Source organism: Cetorhinus maximus, chromosome 22, assembly GCF_964194155.1.
Source record: "Cetorhinus maximus chromosome 22, sCetMax3.hap1.1, whole genome shotgun sequence".
Classification (NCBI taxonomy): domain Eukaryota; kingdom Metazoa; phylum Chordata; class Chondrichthyes; order Lamniformes; family Cetorhinidae; genus Cetorhinus; species Cetorhinus maximus.
Window position 1 is genome coordinate 18,905,829 of NC_135900.1, and position 21,578 is coordinate 18,927,406.

The following is a 21,578-nucleotide window of genomic DNA, read 5'->3' on the forward strand; positions in this document are numbered from 1 at the left end:
TCTTGATAAGTCAACCCCTTCATCCCAGGAATCAGCCTAGTGAATCTTGAACTGCCCGCAATTCCAGTTTATCCTTTAGTATGTATTATATAATACATTATAATAATAATAATTATTATTATGCTAGCTAAATTTGCCAATTACACCAAGATAGGTAGGAAAGTAAGTTGTCAAGCGGAGACAGAGAGTCTGCAAAAGGATATAGACAGGTAAAGTGAGTGGGCAAAAATTTGGCAGATGGAGTATAATGTGGGAAAATGTGAACTTGTTCACTGTGGCAGGAAGAATAGAAAAGCAGTATACGATTTAAATGGAAAGAGAGATTGCAGAACTCTGGTACAGGGGGATCTGGGTGTCCTGGTACATAATCACAAAAAGTTAGTACGCAGGTACAGCAAGTGATTAGGAAGGTAAATGAAATGTTGGCATTTATTGCAAGGGGAATGGAATACAAAAGCAGGGAAGTTTTACTGCAGCTGTATAGGCATTGATGAAACCACATCTGGAATACTGTGTACAGCTTTGGTCTCCTTATTTGAAAAATGTATAATTGTGTTAGAAGCAGTTCAGGGAAGGCTCACTCAACTCATTCCTGGGATGAGGGGCTTATCTTATGAAGAAAGATTGAACAAGTTGGGCCTATACCCATTGGACTTTAGAAGAATGAGAGGCGATCTTATTTAAACATATAAGATCCTGAGGAGGTTTGATAGGGTGGATACTAGGAGGATGTTTCCTCTTGTGGGAGAAACCAGGACCAGGGAACACAGCTGAAGAATAAGAGGTCTGCCAATTAAGAGGGAGATGAGAAATGTTTTCTCTCAACTGGTGGTTAGCCTGTGGAATTCTCTTTCCCAGAAAGCAGTGGAGGCTGAGTCATTGAATTTATTCAAGGCAGAGTTAGACAGATGTTGGATGGACAAGGGAGTCGAGGGTTATGGGGCAGACAGCAAAGTGGGGTTGATACCACAACCAGATCAGCCGTGATATTATTGAATGGCGAAGACGGCTCGAAGGACTGAATGGCTTACTCCTACTCCTGTTCCTAGATCCTATGTTTCTGTGTTTGTCAGGATATGTTGTTATCTGGTTTCATACCTTTGCTTTCTCTCAGCTATCCACTTGTGACCCAGTAGCATCCCTTTGCTTTCATGTACAGGAGATGACCTTTGATGATCATATCTGTTTTTTTCCCCTATTTCTCACATTTCTAAAAGCTCCATTTTCTTGAGCTATATTCCTGACCTGTAAATATTGTACTTGGAGGAGTTAGAAAATTGTGCCATGGATAATATATTAGCATTGATGCCATCTTGTTCTGATGGTGGATTCTTTATGCCCTTTAAAGCCATGCTAAGCTGCACATGTTTGGGGAGTTTGACCTAGTCCAATAGGTCAATTCCACATTGCAATATTCCTGGAATATAGGAGCCTGTCCAAATATGAGCACTTTTTGGGGGCTGCAGAAAATTAGTTCATTGAGTATTTTATCCCTACCAAAGGTTCAGTTGGTTCTGTTTCTTCATTGGGGAGCAAATGCCAAGTATCAGGTAGTGTGTGTTCAATGTTGATAATTATTAGGCAGATTATTCCAACAAAGTTTAAGGGTTATTTTCACATTTCTATTGCCACAGTAAGAGCTAATGATAACTGGTAGCCTTTAAGGATACCCATTACTATGGGCTATTCGACTTTTCTTTACCAGTTGCCTGATTTTGGATAAAGTGGGATCTGCAATTTTTAAGCCCCCCCCCCAATAGTCACAGTTAACATGGGCCTTCATAGTCCTAAAGGCACTTCATAGAGACTGTATTTTTTCAATTGAAAAACCAAAGTGAAGATCTACAGCCCATTGTATAGGCTACCAAGATTGAAAGGTGTCAAAGATCATGTCAGTAAATGAAAAACAGTGATTAGGTCATATAGTTCAGCTTTCTTTTAAAAGCCTGAAGACTGCGTGAGGAAAGTAGTTGAGCAGCTTCATAGTTCTTTAAGCAAAATTAGTTTGATTAGGAGGCACTGTGATGATCCTTGACTTCAACATTGAGGTTCTAGAGAGGAGAAAGATAGTGTAGGATGGTGTATTTGCATTGAGGGACAAAATGGGAAAGTTCAAAGGATACTAAAATGTAAAGTTGAGAGGAAAGACAAATTAGGCAATGGAGGGAGAGAAAAGCTTAAGACAAGAGGTGAGAAAGGGTTCCCCTAACCGACAGAGAGCTTCTTTTCTGTATCCCGTAAAGGAGACATGTTGGAAGAGCAGTTTTCAAATCCTTACAGATTTGGTCATGATAGAGTGTTTTAAGTTGTTTAAAATAGAGTTGTTTGCACAAAACAGGAAATTGATCTTCACATGAGAGGGCAGGAGTTCAATTTGAGGTCAGAGAAGGGAGTCAGAATGTGGGTGATGAACCAACAATGAAGAAAAGTAGATTATTTGGCGCAAGCAAAGTCCATTTTTTTCAAACAAAACTTTCCACATACTTTCTTTCCCATGCTCTTTTATTCTAGAACTAAATTAAGATATTGCTTCAGTACCTTGAAAACTTTTAACACAATCAAAAAGCTTCTATAGATCTGGAAATGACCAGGAATCTGCCTTTTCCCCTGGCAGGTTTGTGAAGATGAGTGCAATAAATGCAAAGCTGTGCTCCGGCTCACACCCCCACCTCCACACCATATCTTGGGATACGTAACCATTTGCTTCCTTACTGGAAAATATTAAGCAAAAACACATGAATTTATTAATGACTGGGTGAATATTTTTGGGGTGATGACCGTGTGGAGCAAAGTAGCAAACTTAAAAAAAAATGCCTGGATTGGAGTCCTTTGTTGGACGATATGTTGGTACAAAGGCAAACGTGTACATTTTTAACAGTATATTTTTAAAAGCATGTTTCTGTTTATTCATCATTTGATTTTTGTATTTTGGGTTTGCCAAAGTTGTTTGATGTTTGTCTTGACTTTGGATTGCCACGGGATTGAGTACAATGCATAATTCTTGAATAACGCATTCACAGACTGACATTTTAGCTGATGACCTTTCTATATCTGAGCCTATTGTGAATGAGAAGAAATGTCATATATCCCCTTTCCCTAAGTTTTACTACGATCACTAGAACTTTTGGAGACGCTGGGAGATTTCCCATGCCATTGCTCACAAAGAAAAATGTTTTTTTAAAAAATGACTATATAAACTTGTGCCCCATATCACTACTTGAATAAAAGGTTTTTAAAATTCATTCATGGGTTGTGGGCATTGCTGGCAATGTCAGCATATATACCATCCCTAATTGCCATTGAGAAGTTGGTAGTGAATCGCTTTCTTGCACTGATGCAGTCTGTTTGATGATGGTACTTCCACAGTGCAGTTCGGTAGGGAGATGCAGGATTTTGACACCGTGTGATGAAGGATCAGCGATATAGAATCACAGAATCATAGAATTGTTACGGTGCAGAAGGAGGCTATTCAGCCCATCATGTCTGCACCAGCTCTCCGAATGAGCATTATGACTCCATGCCATTCTCCTGCCTTTTCCTGTCACCCCACACATTGTTTCTACATAAATAATCATCTAATGCCCTCTTGAATGCTTCGATTGAACCTGCCTCCACCACACTTCCAGGAAGTGCATTCCAGACTCAAAACCACTCAGAGTGAAAATGTTTTTTCTCACACCACATTTGCTTCTTTTGCAAATCACTTTAAACCTGTGCCCTCTCGTCGTCTATCCTTTTATGAGCAGGAGCAGTTTTTCCCTATCTATTCTGTCCAGCCCCCTCATGATTTTGAACAACTCTATCAAATCTCCTCTTAGCCTTCTCCTCTTCAAGGAGAACAGTCCCAGCTTCTCCAATATATCTTCATAACTGGAGTTTCTTATTCTTGGAACCATTTCTGTAAACCTCTTCTGCACTCTCTCCAGTGTGTTCACATCCTTCCTAAAGTGTGTTACCCAGAACTGAGCACAGTACTCCATCTGAGGTCTAACTAGTGTCCTATACAAGTTCAGCACAACCTCCTTGCTCTTGTACTCTGTGCCCCGCTTAATCAAGCCTGGCATACTGTATTTTTTTTATTATTTGTTCATGGGATGTGAGTGTCACTGGCTAAGCCAGCACTTATTGCCCATCCCTAATTCCTAATTGCATTTAAGAGTCAACCATATTGCTGTGGGTCTGGAGTCACATGTAGGCCAGACCAGGTAAGGGCAGCAGATCTCTTTCCCTATAAGACATTAGTGAACTAGATGGGTTTTTACAACAATCTGCAATGGTTTCGTGGTCATCATCATACTTTTAATTCCAGATTTTTATTGAATTCAAATTTCACCATCTGCTGTGGTAGGATTCGAACCTGGGTCCCCAGAGAATTACCCTGGGTCTTCTGGAATACTAGTCCAGTGACAATACCACTAGGCCTTCTTCCCCATGCTTTATTAACTGCTCTCTCCACCTGTCCTGCCACCTTTAATGACTTATGCACATATACATCCAAGTCCCTCTGCTCCTACGCACCCTTGCAAGTTGTGCCCCTTATTTTATATTGCCTCTTCATATTCTTTCTACCAAAATGAATCACCTCACACTTCTCTGCATTGAACTTCATCTGCCACCTATCTGTGCACTCCACTAACTTGTCCTTTTGAAGTTCTACACTGCCCTCTTAACAGTTTACAATGCTTCCAAGTTTTGTATCATCCTCAGACTTTGAAATTGTCCCCTGCATATCAAGATTTAGATCATTTATTTATATCAGGAAACGCAAGGTCCCAAAGGGGACTCCACTACGAACCTTCCTTTAGCCTGAAAAATATCCATTAACCATTACTTGCTGATTCCTATTACTCAACCAATTATGTATCCACGTTGAAATTGTCCCTTGTATTCCATGCGTTATAACTATTTTTCCAAGTCAGGAAGATGTATGATTAGAGATGAGCTTGGAGTTGGTAGTGTTCCCATGTGCCTGCTGTCCTTGTCTTTCTGGCTGGTAAAGATTGCTGGTTTGAGAGTTGTTGTTCGAGAAGCCTGCTGAGTTGCTGCAGTGCATCTTGTACATGCTGTACATTGCAGCCATTGTGCTCCAGTGGGGTAGAGATTGAATGTTTAAGGGAATGGATGGAGTGACAATCAAGCAGGCTGTTTTGTCCTAGATGATGTTGGGCTTCTTGAGTGTTGTTGGAGCTGCACTCATCCAGGCAAGTGGAGAGTATTCCATCATACTTGTGTCTTGAAGATGGCGGACAGATTTTGGGGAGTTAGGTGTTGAATCATTCACCGGAAAATACTCATCAGCATGCACCCCCACTTCTGACCTTTTATGATGGATGGGTAGGCATTGGTGAAACAGCTGAAGATGGCTAGACTTAATATACTACCCTGAGGAACTCTGCAGTGATGTCCTTAGGAGTTCTTCAGAATGTTCTCTCCAGCAAGGGCTGACTGCTTCCCTGTCCTTGATGATCTCACCTCCATGCTTGGCTCTCAACAGGGTGAACCGTTGAGTGCTTGGACCTCAGATCGTTTTGACAGTGCTGATGAAACCACGCAAGTTGTTGGTGTTTCCAAGTTGTTGAAACTCCTGTGCTCTTTCTACCCACCATTTATTCTTTGTCGTGGGTTTTATGCTGTACCATTGCCTTCAGCTGACTGTCAGACTGCTGCTTTTATCTTGAGGTGTGGTGAAGTTTCCAGTCTGCAAAAGCTTTGCACTTATACTCAATTAAGCCCTGTATCTCTTGGTCATTTTTGTCAAACTATTCACAATGTTTCCTGGTAGAGAGATCAAGGACTCCTCATAGGAGCTTGTTATGGCAGACGTTAGGGTCGACCAGGCACTATGGGTACACTGTAGCTCCCAGTGGCTAGTGTTGAAGTGAGCCTCTGATTGAGAAGGCCCTAATTGGTATGACCTTTGAGGCCTTCGATGTTAATTTTCTTGCGATATTGCTTCTGTTGCCTCCGCTGTTTGGGGGCCAGGCTGATGGAACTGGTAGGTCGGATAAGGCAATGATCTGTCCAGCAGTCATCAGTACCTGTCATAGTGCAGGTAATGTGGACATCTCTGCAGTCCCTGACTTGAACGATGATGTAGTCGAGCAAGTGCCTGTGTTTGGAACATGGGTGTTGCCATAAATGAGGTCTTCTGCATGTCGCACTGGTGGTGCAGGGTGTTGGTTATGACGAGGTCATGTTCTAGATATTTTGTCAGGCGGTGGACTCCAGTGGAGTTTCCTTTCCGCAATTCTTTCCTGCCTGTTGCACCCTTCCAGAAATTCACATCCTTCATGACTTTGGTGTTGAAATCTCCAAGGAGGATCAGGCTAGGGATTGTTCAAGAATGCATCCTTGGCCTCATCTGCCCCAAGTGTAGGAGTGTATGCGCTGTTGATGGTGGCATGCTGATTCCTCGTTGGGGTGTTCCTGGGACTAAGGTCATGGTTTACTGGGCAACAGTGATGTTTGCCCCCCCCCTCCCCCCCACATGCTTTAGTGACTTGGACAACCTATCACAGGCACCTCAAAGTACTGGAGAAGTACCACCAGTGGCGCCTTCACAAGATCCTCCAAATCTGGTGGCAAGAATGATGGTCCAAGAGCAGTGTCCTCTCCCACGTCAAAGTGCCCAGCATTGAGGTGCTAATTACTTGAAAACAGTTCTGCTAGGCGGGACATGTTTTTTGTATGCCTGACTCCAGACTCCTGAAGCAACTGTTCTACTCAGAACTCAGTCGTGGAAAGAGACTCCCAAGGGGACAGCAGAAATGCTTGAGGAATGTCCTCAAAGCATCCATGAAGAGATCGAACATCTTCCCTGACTCAAGGGAGACCCTGCTTGTGACCGTCCAAAATGGAGAAGGTTTATTCGTGATGGCACCAGATGCCTGGAGAGACTTTGGAGCATGCAGAGGGTAAGTCAAGGTATGGGAGAGAGCACACAAACCTCCAACCACCTCATCTGCCCGACCCTTCAAGCACCACTAGTTCCGCATGTGGCACAGTTTGCAGATCATACATTGGACTTATTGGCCATCTCAGAACCCATTGAACCAGAGTTATCCTCTATCCCGAGGGACTGCCTAAGAAAAAAGAATCCTGGGTGGCCTCCCATCCAACGTACATTCTGTACATCCAGCGTATATTCTGTAGCTTCACCAGGTTGGCACCACATCTTTAGATACATCTGGTGCTGCCCCTTGCATGCGTTCTTCATGCCTCGTTGAATCAAGTTTGATAATAACAGTACAATGAGAGATATTCCAGATCATGAAGGTACAGATTGTGGTGGAATACAGTGCAGTTGCTGCTCATGGCCCATGGAGTCACATGTTGATGGATCTGTTCTGAATCTATCCCCTTAGCACAGAACTGGTGCTGTACAAAACCGTGGAAGGTGTTCTCAGTGTAAGACGGGCTTTGGGTCCTCAAGGACTGTGCGGTGGCCACTCTTGCCAGTACAACAGATACAACTGCGACAAGCAGATTGGTGAGGACAAGATCAGGTAGATTTTTCCCTCGTGTTAGTCCTCTCACTGCCTGCAGCTATGTCCTTCAGAACTTGGCCAGCTTGGTCAGTAATGGTGCTATTGAGCACACTTGGCGATGGACCCTCACCCAAAGTACGTTCTGTACCTCAGTGCTTCTTCCAAGTGGTGTTCAGTATGAAGGAGTACTGATTCAACAGTAAGTGAGTGATAATCACTAGACGATTTCCTTGTCCATGTTTGAGCCTGATGGTTTGAGACTTCATGGGGCCTGGAGTCATTGTTAAGGACTCTAGGGCAACTCCCTTCTAAATGTATACCCACTGGTGGGTCTGTCCTAGACCTACCAGTGATGGTGATGAAGGATTCTGGAACATTGGCTGAAAGAGATGATTCTGAGAATATTGCTATGTCAGACTGTTCCTTGGATTAGTCTCTGAGACAGCACTCCCAATTTTGGCACAAGTCCCTAGAGTTAGTGAGGAGAAATTTGCAAAAATCATGTCCTATTCAGTGCCTAGGCCAATGCTGGGTGCTTGTATTTTGTTGCAGTGGTTCAGTACGACTGAGTGACTTGTTAGACTGTTTCAGAAGAATCAACTAAGTGACTGTTTCTCATATATGCCTGCTAAGGATGGTGGATTTTCTCCCCTAAATGGCACTAGTGACCCAGGTGGGTCTTTACAACAATCCGATCATTACATGGTCACCATTACTGATACTTTATTCCAGATTTTTTTTCCTTTAATTAACTGGATTTAAGTTTCACAGGCCTCTATTACTAGTCTTGTAGCATAACCACTTATAGTATACACCTGGCAGTTCTGTTATTCCCCTCAATGTTGTATTTATTCATTATTATTAGTTTGTGGTTGCCACAATTTTCCCCTTTTCCAAATTGTGTTTGTTGTCACCAAATAGATTGCACTGAAAGCATGAGTGTATGCACCGAAGGAGTAGCTAAACAGTGGTGTAGTGGAGATGCCAGGGACTGAGAATGAGGCAGTTGTGTGTGTTCAGAGTAAGAGGTCAGAGAGAGAGAGACCACTGGCCAGGAGAGGACACCTGTTGCACTGTCAGAGAGGTAGAGGTGTGAGTGTGGCTGTACAGAGGTGAGATGGAAGAGCAGTTGCTATTACTATTCAAAGACAATCCAGCATGTCCCTGCTTGGGTAAAGCACAAACTAGTTAACTTTCCAAAAATGTAATGGAGCCATGTTTCCATGATTTAGATGGACCAGTCAGATTGCTACATGGCAACTTGGTTTCACTGTTTTCATTAACATATAAGATGTTCAGCATAGTATTGAAGATGCGTCTTCTGGCATAAGAGGGAGTAAACCCTGAAGACCTGTTTGATCTACTGTCATTGCCTGCATGAATTTGAGATGGCATAAAGTGTGCATAAAAAAGGTTATAACAAAGGATATTTTGCATGCCTTTTATATCTATGTACTGAATAAATATTAATTTTGCAGAAACTCATCATAGTTGCATATAAATGTGAGAGGAGTAGTGGTGTGTAGAAGGAGCGTTATAGGGCAGTGAGACATTCACTGTCAAACTTGCTGAGTGCAAACTCTTCTAATTTGACAGAGTTAACTCCTGTAAAGAACCTTTACCTGACTGTTTTAAATTTAGCGGTATTTAATTGTTCAGAACAATCTTTCATTTACTGTCTTGTTAAAGAGGTGAATTAACAGACTAATTATAATCCAGGAGAATGTTTTCTTGGTAAAGAAAATCTTATTTTCCTTCATCACTATTTGGAATAAATAGTTGATTGAAGACCAGTGCAGACCTGCCTTGTTTTAAATTTGAATTCAAATGTATAATTGAGTCATTGCAGTGGGAGTCTGCAATGACCATAATTACTGTTTGAAGCAAATATATTTTTCTTTTAGTATAAAATATATTCACTTAACTGTATGAAATCAAAGGCAGAAAATGTTTTACCTTACTATATAATTTAACATCACCTTTGAATTTACTATGGCTAACCATAATGTTCACATGAGATTTCAAATTAAGTTAAATAATGCCAGAAGAAATATGGCTATTTCCTAAAGTTGCGCATGTTTTTTTTTAAAAGAGAGAAATTTAAATTATCCAGCTTACCGTGCTAAATTTGTGCATAGTTTACCTCCAACTGCATTTCATTGCAGAAACCATTTTTGTCCCAACTAATTTTAAGTCTATAGTTAAGGTCTAAAGTCTCTTGCAAAAACACTAGGAGGAAAGAAGATGTTCAATTTTTATAAATCCCTTTGCATTTCAGATTTCCAGCATCTGCAGTGTTTTTCAACAAAAATTGAGGATTGGTGGCACAGTCATATTGGATCAAACATTCCAGTAATTTTATTGTTTGATCATATTTTCTCTGGTTGGATTGGTTGCCCATGGAATGTGGAGTATACTGTACCTCCATTCAATTAATTGGAACAGGCAGCTGCTAATGACACCATCCTTGTAGTGTTGCATACTTTAGCCGTACATAACTTTGGATTTGATCTGAAGAAGATTTGAGTCACAGCCTTAATAGTTTCAGACGTGGTCAGAGCAACGGCAGCTATTTTCCTACAAAATAAATTGGTTGCAACACTTAAACAGAAAGCAAAATACCACAGATGCTAGAATTTGGACAGCAAAAACAGAAAAAAGACTGGAAATACTCAGCAGGTCAAACAGCATGTGTGGCAAAATGGAAGTCAGTCAGTCAGCGGTTCAGGTCTTAGCACTTGCTTAGGTAAACCAGTTTTTTTTTTAATAAAGTTGTCATTTGTTTTTGATTATAGTTGGAGTGTGTGATGTACGCTTTCCTGTCTTAGCTGTGTGTCTTTTAAGCTGTTTTTACAATAGCATTTTGCCATACAGTATGTTTACTTATGTAACCTGCAATTACTTAGTTAATGAGTAATTTTCCTAATGAATTTGCATTCCGATTTAAATGAAGACTTGAAGTAGAAAACAGTATGGAATGAGTTGTATATATTCGGCACAATTTCATATAAATAGTCAAAATAGTACGGGGGCAAGGAAGGAGGGAAAAATTGAGCAAAATAAAATGAACTTCCAATAATACATCATGAATTCCAATAAGTTTTTCCTGTTAGTTTGTACAGTGTGGTCAACTCAGTCCAGAGTTTACATAAATAGAACTTGGACGAGATTTGTTGTAAAAAGCAGCTGCTGTTATTTACAAATTATTACAAACAGTGACTCTTTCTCATTTTAAGCAGAACATTGAGGGAGTGTTGATGACCAAGGTGATATTCATAGATTTATGATTCTATTTGATCACTGTCCAGTTAATTTCCGTTAATAGGAATTGCACGTCAAGTATTGAGAGATTTTCTGTTCAAGACCAAGTGCAATTCTATAACTTCAGCTGCTTTTACTGTCATGCCATCACTGCACCCTGCTTCCACAGAGCAAGCACCGTTCATTGCTTTCTTGCTTTAAAAGTCAGACTCCAGAGTTGCTGGGCTTTGCTTTTGTATAGAAACCCATGGAACGTAAATGCTGGCTCCATGAATTTGCACAAGTAAAATTGACCTTGCTTATCCCAACAGTCGATCCATCCAACCACGTTTTTAAGCGACCGAGCTGCCGTCAGCTTCTGGAGCTGAGGCTCATTTGCCGAGGCGGAGCTGGGTGTCTGCACTTCAAGACTGTGAATGTGCCTTTTATACCTTTTGAAACCAACAGGCCTCCAGTTTGTCCTGGTGAAGCCTGCTCAAGCAACACTCGCAAACCTCCGAAACAGTTGGAATTCATTTTTAACAATGTGGTGGAAGGTTCAGGCTACTCTGGTAGCAGTGTTAACATGGGGTTAATTTGAGAGTTTACTTTGCCATAAGGAATAGGCAGAGAACAAAATTTGCCAATAATCTCTCATCCTGGCATCTTTTATTTTCCCAGCAATTCGGTTCCAAGCTAAACACAACTGCATGCACAATCTATGTAGCAGGGCATTACATCTGACCCAAGATTTAAGGAGATGCAGCCTTTTCCTTTTGGTGTCAATTGTGACCCAAGCTTGGCTTAAACTAGGCCGCTGTCTAGTTTTAGAAAAAAATGATGTGGGAGTTGAAGTAAACTCTTGGCCCTGTTTGAAGTGATACAAAAGTTCAGATGCTAGCATAGACAGCTTTAAAAGACCAGCTGGTCATAATAGGAGTGCTTGGTTGCTAAGGTTACTGTGGTTGTTAGAAAAAGAATGCAGCCAAGAGGGCAAGTTCTTGATGTGTGAGCTGAAGGAAGGAATTTGGTGTGATCATGCATCAGCCCTTCTAATCACACAGTCAAAGAAAGCTGTGTGGGTGTAATGCAGAAACTACAAGTCTGTGCAGTGGGGCTTGTGTGTGGTTATAGTATTTTTTTTCTCTCAAATGGACCGGCAGGCTGACAGCACACTTTCTTTAAAAGCTGGCTTTTATTCACTGCAACCAGACAGAGACTGTTGTTGTAGCTGGACTGTGTAATTTTGTTGAATAGTCTTCACCTGGTGACTGACTGACGACGCTCCTTGGTCATTTGATGAAAGCACAAGCATCAGAAGTACTTCATTACAAAATACAAGTTTAATGTTACTGCCTCCATCATATTCTATGATTCTATGATATAATCACACTCCCAATATATACCTTGCTTTAACTGTGGTCTGTAAATCATTCTTGCAAAATGTTAGGTTCCGATAAAGTGATGTCATGGCTAATTAGTCACAAGCTGCACGGCAAATGAGTTACAGGTCTGCTGTCATGGGGAGTGAAAAGAACGAAAGCATAAGTCCTGGTTGCTGAAACTCCACACTGTATATATGTTGACTTTGTTTAAATGTTCTTAAATTTTAATGTGAGCGCAAATTGAAGAATCAATATCCAACACATATTGGGTTTGCTGTGTAACTCTCACTAAGTCTTTCCTGCTGTTAAAAAGCAACTTTCTAGCATTGACAGGTGGTGGTATAATCACATTCCTGATACTCATGTCACTGTGGCCAGAGCAAAGAAAGCTGCAGTTGAATCCAGTGATAAATGTGGGCGAACATAGTTAACTTTTGAACCATACCCACAAGAATTTTAAGTTTAAGCTTTCAGAGATAAAACTATGCTGGCTAAGTGTTCCATATTTTGCTTTTGAAAGTTGTCTGTGCTATTTACCATTAACTAAGTGACCTGTGAGTGGCAGTAAAGGAGTCAGTTGACTGCCCAGTGGCAAGCTTAATGCATGATCTCAGGTTGATCGTTTGGAAGGAGCATGATACTTTTTCCAGAAAAAAATCACCCTGAACTGTTCCATGAACCTCTCAGTCGGCAGTTTTAGAAAGTAGCAAAAGCCATTTTGGTGAAGGGAAACATGAAGAAGTTCCCCGAAATGGTATAAGAATAATCCAGTGGTGCTGCTAATTTGGCAGTTTAGAAGTTTTACCTAGCCACCACAATTCATTTGAAACCGTCAGCACCCCTCCCTCATAAAGTACTGACCCAGATACCCTTAATCCTACACCAGCTCTGATGTGTGTGCATCAAGGTTTGGCCTGAAGGATTGGGGATTGTACACTGCTCCTGTGTTTCAACACTTGAGCCGCATCCCATGAAGATGTGGCCTAATATATCTTTGGCTTATAGCACTGTTTGAGTGAGTGGATGGCTAGATCTTCCCAAGTGTCAGGCATTTCAGTCACCTTTCCTGACCAAATATTTATTCTATTGATTGCAGGCCCATTGTTCGTCCCCTATTCTTGTACTGGAAACATTTCATCTCTGAATTAGTAGCACCCCTCGTCAGTCTTGGCAGAATATTGAAAGAAACAAGCTTTCTTGGTCCTGTAGATGTAGCTGTTCCCGATAGTGGGAGCCTTTGCATGATGCAGGCCAATCCTATGCATATGCATCCCATCACACTTCACTTAGTTTATGAAGAAGACGTCATGAGATTTGACTAATTCAAATCTCAGCATTTCAAAATGGCTGATCAGCCATAATACAAACTGTTTTTTGCCACGTAATCTTGACATTAAAAATTCCATTTGGACCAAAACTGCACACCAGTTTGTAAAATGTGCCAAGTGTTGCAGGCACAGCAAGATGATGGTGACTAAGAATCTTTAAGGAGAAAACAGTCACAGCGGTGACCTAAATGATGGTTGAATTGAGGTCTGAAATTAATTTAAATCGAGCATTTTGCAAAGTTGCAGACTGAACGGCTGCACTGTATCAAATATCAAAAATAGTTTCCCAATGAAAGTGCTTTTGTAGAGGTACTTTCAAGTGTATTGATTTATTTCTGAGCCCAGGAACAATTATTCTTACTGCAGTGCTAGCTGATGATTAGTGCTAACAGAAAATAAAACATTTCCTAAGCATGGTTCTTCGAAGTGGACAAAAAATGGCACAAAACTGTTTCGGTGCAGACAAGTATATCGGAAGAGAAAAGTAAAATAAGGGAAATAATTAGACTAGAAATTAAAGATGTTAAATTCCTTACCTGTGGTTTGCCATAATTTTGAAGTGGAGGTATTTCTAGGAAGTCAAGGTGACACAGCTTGCTGAAGTACCAACACCTTTCAGCACAACTCACTGTTGCCGAACCCCAATATCACACACTGTTATGGGGAGAATCTTAGCTTCATTCTGAACCCCTCTACAAGCTCAGAAACCACTCTCTTGCTCTCTTGCCCACAAGAGCTAAGTGGCCTGAGAAGTCCATATGGACCAGAAATAAAATGGATGGGCCTCCTACCATTACATTTGTAAAATTAAACTCAAGTTATCATGGTGTTGTGCTAAACCCATTTTAGGTCAAGACTGTTGTTTGGAGTACTGATTCTAGTTCAAACCGGCTGTGTGTTTTTGCTTTAAATTGTTACTAATTATTCAGGCAATCCTGCATATTATCACCAATGCCTAATGATTTTAAATTATGATTCATGGTTTTTAAATCTATTTGTGAAAAAATCTGATCTGATTTATGTGATGGTGAAAACTGATGATGCTCGGGAATGAAATACTTTCCACTTCAAGCATCTGGTACTCCAAAGCCTTGCACAGTTAAAAGCAGAGTGAAAATCCCTCAGCAACTCTTGCATCAGTAAGCCTTAATACTACCCTCAAAAGAACACCCCGCTACCGCATCTGAGTGACATTTTTCCATGTCGCTCACAAAGTTGTCATGTACCCCTGAGATTGTAAATAGGGGCAGTGTTGTGCAGTAAGAATTGGACTAATATGTCTGAACTTTCTTCATATTCAACTCACACAGCTAGATAGGGAAGACTTTCATTCAATCAGCTGGGGCTAGATTCAAACATTTTTGAAAAGAGGAAAGGCCAGTGTCGAACTAATTGTACCACTTAGTCTTCAACATTTATGTTTTTTTGGTTTAGTTTGAGATGCTCTAGCGATATACAACTTTGTCATTTAATATGTGTGTATGTATGTGTGTATATACTGTGCCAAACCTTTATCATATTGGTAAAGCATGTTTTTTCAAATTATTATAATGCTACATTCACAACTTGCAGTTTTATATCAACTTTAATGAAGTAGAATGTTCTAAGACACTTGATAGGAATGTTATTAAATAAAATTTGACACTGAGCCACATAAGGAGATATCAGGACATGTGACCAAAAGCTTGGTTTCAAGAAGCATCTTAATGGAGGCAGGAGAGGTGTAGGGAGGGAATTCCAGAGTTTAGGACCTCGACAGCTGAAAGCACAGCTGTCAGTGGTAGAGTGACTAAAATAGTGGATATACAAAAGGCTAGAATTAGAGGAGTGCAAAAACTTGGAGGGCTGTAGGGCTAGAGGAGGTTAAAGAGAGGGGTGAAATCAGAGAAGGATTTGAAAATAAGGCTGAGAATTTTAACAGGAACACTTCAGGGTAGGTCAGTGAGTATGGGAGTGGTGGGTGAAAAGGACGGTGAGAATTAGGATACTGGAAGCAGAGTTATGGATGAACTAGAGTTTATGGAGGAGGAAAATAGGAGGGCAGTCAGGACAGCATTGGAATAGTCACGTAGTCAAGACTAGAGGTAATTGAGGCCTAAATGAGGGTTTCTGCAGCAAAGGAGCTGAAAATGGGGTAATGTTACAGAGGTGGAAGTAGGTGGTCTTGGCGATGGCGAGGATATGTGGTTGGAAGCTCACGTTAGGGCCAGCTATGGTCTCAAGATTGTGAATGAGTTCGGTTGAGCCTCAGACTGTTGCCAGGGAGAGGTATGGAATTGGTGGCTATGTTTGGAGTTTTGTGGTGGGGACTGAAGATAATGGCTTCGTCTTCCTGATATTCAGTTAAAGGAAATGTCTGCTGGTGGTGAGGTAGAGCTAGTGTCATTAGTATACATGTGGAACGTGTTTCAGATGATGTCTCCAAGGCATAGCATGTAGATGAGAAATAGAGGGTCAAGGATAGATCCTTGGGCAGGAATCACTGCAGGTGATTGCCTGTATTGAAGTGTACCTAAGTACTGTACTGTTCAACACATGTACACATTTGTAGCCGTAAAGGTCAAAGCTGTTATTTATATTGTACCAAGATCTGCTCTCTTTGGACAAATCTGGTGAAATCGTAATAGAAGATTTTTCTCAGACCTGGCCTTCTGAACATTGCTGCTTTCTTGGCTAGTAAAATGTTTCTTGACAGATACAAAACAAACAACTGCTGGCGTACCAAACCCTTTTGCAGCTATGAAAATGCAAATGACTGAGGTAGGGGAAGAAAATGGCTTGTGCTTGAAGACAAAAAAATGCTAATGTAATACTGTACAGTTTTATATTTAGAAATTGCTTTAGGTGCTGTAAAAGAGAAGAGTAATGTGTCAACATTTTCAAGCCTATGACATAATCTCTGTAGATTAACCTGAGTACCGCTGAAAAGGATTTGAAATATTCGTGTTTTTGCTATTGAAGGCAAGACAGCAGGTCAGAGTTCATTCCACCACATAATGGAAAAGACAAAAGGAGCTTCAAGATGCTCTTTCTGTTGTATTTGTTAAATGAGCCCATGACATATTTGAATAGATTTACTAGCACCATGTACTCTGTGGAATTTAAATGTTGCCAAGATACCTTTTGGTTTTTCCACATATTTATTAATACAGTGTCTCTAAATAAAATGGTTACTGTGTTTAATCGTTTGACCTACAAATCACTGCTTTGAAGCCAAACTTCAGTACGTTCTGTGGAATGTGGTGGTGAAAGGGTCAATGAATGAAGTTACACATGGTGTAGTCGCTTGCTAACTAAGTTAACAACCTTAGACCATTCCAGTTTGGTGCAATTATCAGACCACAATTTTTAACAGATACCCTTAATGAATCTTGTGAGATTAGCATACAAGTACAGCTCCTGCTCAAAATAATGAAGTAACTCTGCAGAGCCAAAAGAAGGAAATGTCTCTCAGCCTCCCTTCAATGGTAGTATTCTGGAGAGTTTGGATTACTCTAATTTCAGTACCACGCTGTTGCCAAAGACTTTAACAAATTAATAATCTGCTGCATTTTGACAGCACACAGCTGTGAAAACGTGGCCAGTGTAGAAGCCTTTGAACATTATGGAAATGATTGCAGCTGAAAAATGCTATGGTATTGGTAGCATTATGGTGCATGTTTGCAACCCTCTCGATGCCTTTTTTAGCATTTTGAAGAATTTTGGCCATCATTAGGAAAACAGTAGGTGCTTTGTTGGCTGAAGCTGGAACTGTGGCTGCTCCAGACTAAAACTCCAGCTATACGTGGAATGCTGCAGGGCTTGGATGAACAGATGATAAAAGTGATTGTATATAATGTAGGTGTGGTCAAATAATTATCATTAAATGAATGTTTAGGTGAAAAACCAACCAGGGGATAAAACCCTTTTAATTCTAAAACAAAAGCCCAAGTGGATGAGACACCCAGATCCAGAGGCTCAGCACTTGCTGGATCCAAGGTGAAATCCTGACCATTATTTTAATTATGAATTGGTAGTGTGTTGGAATCTGTGGTTTAGGAGTGTGTATTTTTTAAAAACAGACCCTAATTGAAAAAGAAAAGTAAAAAAGGGAACTGAAGAAGGAAACTGAGAAAGGAAATACAGCCTTCCAGTTTCCAAGGAAACTAAGACTAAAACTGAGATTGGAAACCAAAGCTTTTGAGAAGATTGAAACTGTATGAAACCATATAAAAGGAGACAGAGCCATCAGAGTTCAGTAGATGGTAATGAGTCCAGTGGTGCAGTGCAAGCAGGCTGAAGAAGACAGAGGCTAGATCCAGAAACAGAATAAACAAGGATATAGTTGCTGCAACTGTTTCTGTGACTTAAAGATAACAATGCTGGATCTACACCATCCAGATCATTGTAAGCAGAGTTGAGGAGGTTCTGCAGGCGTCTGTCATTTTTCGTGAAGACCGTGATGGTGGACCTCTGGTTGGTTGTCGGCTGAGGACCAGGTTAAACCCTAGAAGAAGAGGAGCTGAAATTCTTTGAGGAAGCCAGAGTTTTGAAGGACTTTGTGACTGAGATTGACCTATACGCTGACTGGACAGCTGAGCCAATTTATAAGAACTGTCCTATTTGTATCTGCTATTTAATGTGTACAGGTAATTTATAGTTTATATTTGACTGCAATTTGCCTGTTAATTCATGTTTAACTTGCGTTGATTCTGGGTTTTAGGGTTAGCTAAGATTGTATTTAGTATTTACTTTGTTTTGCTCTCATATAGTAAAAATTCTTTTGTTTAAAACATGGAAGCTTGTGGTTTCACTCTTTCAGTAAATAACTGGGATTTTGGATTTCTTAATAGAGTTACTGGTCTTGACTGAGACCAAAGCAGTAGTTACTTTCAGTTTAGGGTTTGATTTGTTGTTCATTAAGTGTATCCAAATAAAAGCATACCTATGTAAACTGACTGGGAATGGATAGTAATTCTGTTTGTGTGTGCTAAATTAAGCTACACATTCACTGTTACAATCCTACAGGAGGCCTGTAGATTAAGATATTGAGACAGTAAAAATGTGTTAATCTAGTCATTGCAGACAATATATGGTTGTAAAGTATATGATTTTTCTTTCCCCCAAAGGTGCTTTGTTGGTTGAATTTGCTAATAGTGAATGATATTACAATAGCCTGAATACTGCTGGCAGTCGATAAGGACAATTTTTACACTTTGGTATGCACAAGAATAAAGCAAGCAGAGCTAAAACATTCTGGGATTTAATTCTCATGAATCCATGAAGAGGACAGAATGGAGGAAGGATATGAAAAGCAGTAATAGTTCATCTGCCAGCTTTGTGCTTGGAAGACAGTTTTCGTAAGGTTTGTTCCTGGCTGTACTGTCAATATATATCAGCATTGTAAATCTTATGAGTATTAAGTTCATGAGGAACATGAGTATCAAGATTCAAATGTATGGACCTGTTATGATCAGTATTAACTCGCAGAGATGCCACTGCTGGACTGAGTGTGCTGCGCCATTTGTCTCAAGGATAAATCTTATACACAAAATTAAGAAGCACAAGAGTTTTTTCAGATTATGGGTAGCAGCTGTCCCTTATAAAGACAGAATCTTGTATTATTGGGGTTGGTCACAGCTCCTAAGAATTTTGCTAAATAATTGTCAGATGTCAATTCATTCTCATCCTCAGGGTGCAAGTTATAGCGTTGATTGGATAAGCATCAGAGGTCGCTAAATGTGGTGCCCCAGTGCCTTTTTGCAACTTTGGAAACACTGCTACCCTTTTGCAACTGACACTGTTCTTGACAGTGAGGATCTGTCTGAAGTTACTTTATGCTGTGTGTGACACATGGTGAACCATGAGAACAATGGTTCCTGATACATAGGGCTTGCGCAGCAGACTACAATCTGAAGATAGACCTGGTGGATCCTCCAATGCCAGCTGCCAGGCCATTAGCCGTAGAAAACCTTGTTATGTTTACTGTTGGGTCTCATGCAGCCGGCGGTAATCCCTGCACTAGGGCAGGCAGTGCTAAACTAAGCATGAAAACAGTTTTTTAAAGTGGGATATATTTTGCATTTTTTTTTAAGGACTGAAACCAGTATGATACATATGAGGAAAGGTTGGACAGGCTAGGCTTGTATCTGCTGGAATTTAGAAAAGTAAGAGACTTGATTGAAACCTTTAAGATCCTGAGGAGCCTTGACAGGGTGGATGTGGAGAGGATGTTTCCTCCTGTGGGAGAATCTAGAACTAGGGGGTCACTGTTTAAATATAATGGGGTCACTTATTTAAGACAATGGTGAGGAGAAATTTTTCTTCTGAGGGTAGTGAGTCTTTGGAACTCTCTTCCTAAAAAGACAGTGGAAACAGAGTATTGTAATATTTTTAAGGCAGAGCTAGATAGAGGGTAAAAGGTTATCGGCGGGGTAGGCAGGAATGTGGGGTTGAGGTTACAATCAGATCAGCCATGTATCAGGAGGCGGTCACACCTGGTAGATTAAGTACCTCAAGTCCGGTCAGTGGTCAGGGTCAGCAGGGTGTGACTGCATGTGAGGCAGGTAGAGGGATCCTGTGTTCAGGAACAGAGGAGCCTCAGCTCTTGACCTCGTCCAACAGATACGGGGTATTTGCTCCCTGTGTGGATGAGGAACAGGGCTGTAGGGAGGATGAGCCAGCTGACCACGGCACTGTGGCACAGGAGGCCATTCAAGAGGGGGGAGCAAAAAGACAAGTGGTAGTTGTTGGGGATTCTATAATTAGGGGAATTGATAGCTTCCTTTGTAAGCAGGATCGAGAGTCCCGCATGCTATGTTGTCCTCCCGGTGCCAGGGTGAGGGACATCTCTGACCGGCTTGAAAGGATATTGGAGAGGGAGGGGGAGGATCCAGTTGTTGTGGTCCACGTCGGGACAAATAACATAGGTAAGACTAGGAAAGAGGACCTGTTTGGTGATATCATGAACTAGGAACTAACTTAAAGAACAGGTCCTCAAGGGTTATAATCTCCGGATTACTACCCGAGCCACGTGCAAATTGGCATAGGGATGTGAGAATAAGGGAAGTAAACACGTGGCTAAAGGAGTGGTGCGGGAAGGAGGGGTTCCATTTTGTGAGGCACTGGCATCAGTATTGGAACAGGAGGGATCTGTACCGTTGGGATGGTCTCCACCTGAACCAATCTGTGACCAATGTTCTAGCGTAAAGGGTAAATAGGGTGGTCAACAGGACTTTAAACTTGAAAGTTTGGGGGGTGGGGGGGGGAGGGTGAGGGAAGGGTAAAACTCCAAGAAGCATGACTAATGGGAAACAAAGCAGCAGGTTAGCGTGTTGGGGGTGGATTCAACTTCATGGAAAATTATGAAAAAACTGAAAAGAAAGGAGAGCCCAGGAGAGGCTATTAAAGTCTCCAGAACACAAAATAGGACAGAGTGTTTGGAAAGGGCTTGGAATCTAACTTCAAGTATATCAAATAAAGGGATGACAATAGAAAGGGGACGGGAAATACAGGACTGAAGGTGTTGTATCTGAATGCACGCACAATACGAAATAAGGTAAATGAGCTGGTGGCGCAGATTGAAATTGCAGGTATGATGTGGTGGGCATTGCGGAGACATGGCTGCAAGAGGATCAGGACTGGGAGCTAAATTTCCAAGGATATACATCCTATCGAAAAGATAGGCAGGTTGGCAGAGGGGGTGGGGTTGTTTTGTTAGTAAGAAATGAAATTAAATCGATAGCAAGAAATGATGTAGGGTCAGATGATGTAGAATTGTGGGTAGAGTTGAGGAACCGCAAAGGTAAAAAAACCATAATGGGAGTTATGTACAGGCCTCCGAACAGTAGTCAGGATGTGGGGCACAAGATACACCAGGAGATAGAAAAGGTGTGTAAGAAAGGCAAGATTACAGTGATCATGGGGGATTTCAATATGCAGGTAGACTGGGAAAATCAGGTTGGTAGTGGATCCCAAGAAAAGGAATTTGTGAAATGTCTACGAAATGGCTTTTTGGAGCAGCTTGTGGAGCGCACTAGGGAACAGGCAATTCTAGATTTAGTGATGTGTAATGAGGCAGATTTGATAAGGGAGCTTAAGGTGAAGGAATCCTTAGGAGGAAGTGACCATAATATGATAGAATTTACCCTGCAATTTGA

General features: G+C 41.1%; 1 protein-coding gene across 3 annotated transcripts in view; it reads left to right on the forward strand.

Annotated features, from left to right (window-relative positions):
- Positions 1-21,578, forward strand: part of frs2a (fibroblast growth factor receptor substrate 2a) — a 97,168-nt gene that overhangs the window by 30,006 nt on the left and 45,584 nt on the right. The window contains exon 1 of one of the 3 annotated variants that reach the window (XM_078567896.1): positions 10,033-10,233. The exons of the other annotated variants lie outside the window; for them this stretch is intronic. The gene's annotated coding sequence lies outside the window, so the exon portion shown is untranslated. Of the gene's footprint in view, positions 1-10,032; positions 10,234-21,578 lie in introns of those variants that run through there. 3 annotated transcript variants of the gene reach the window in all.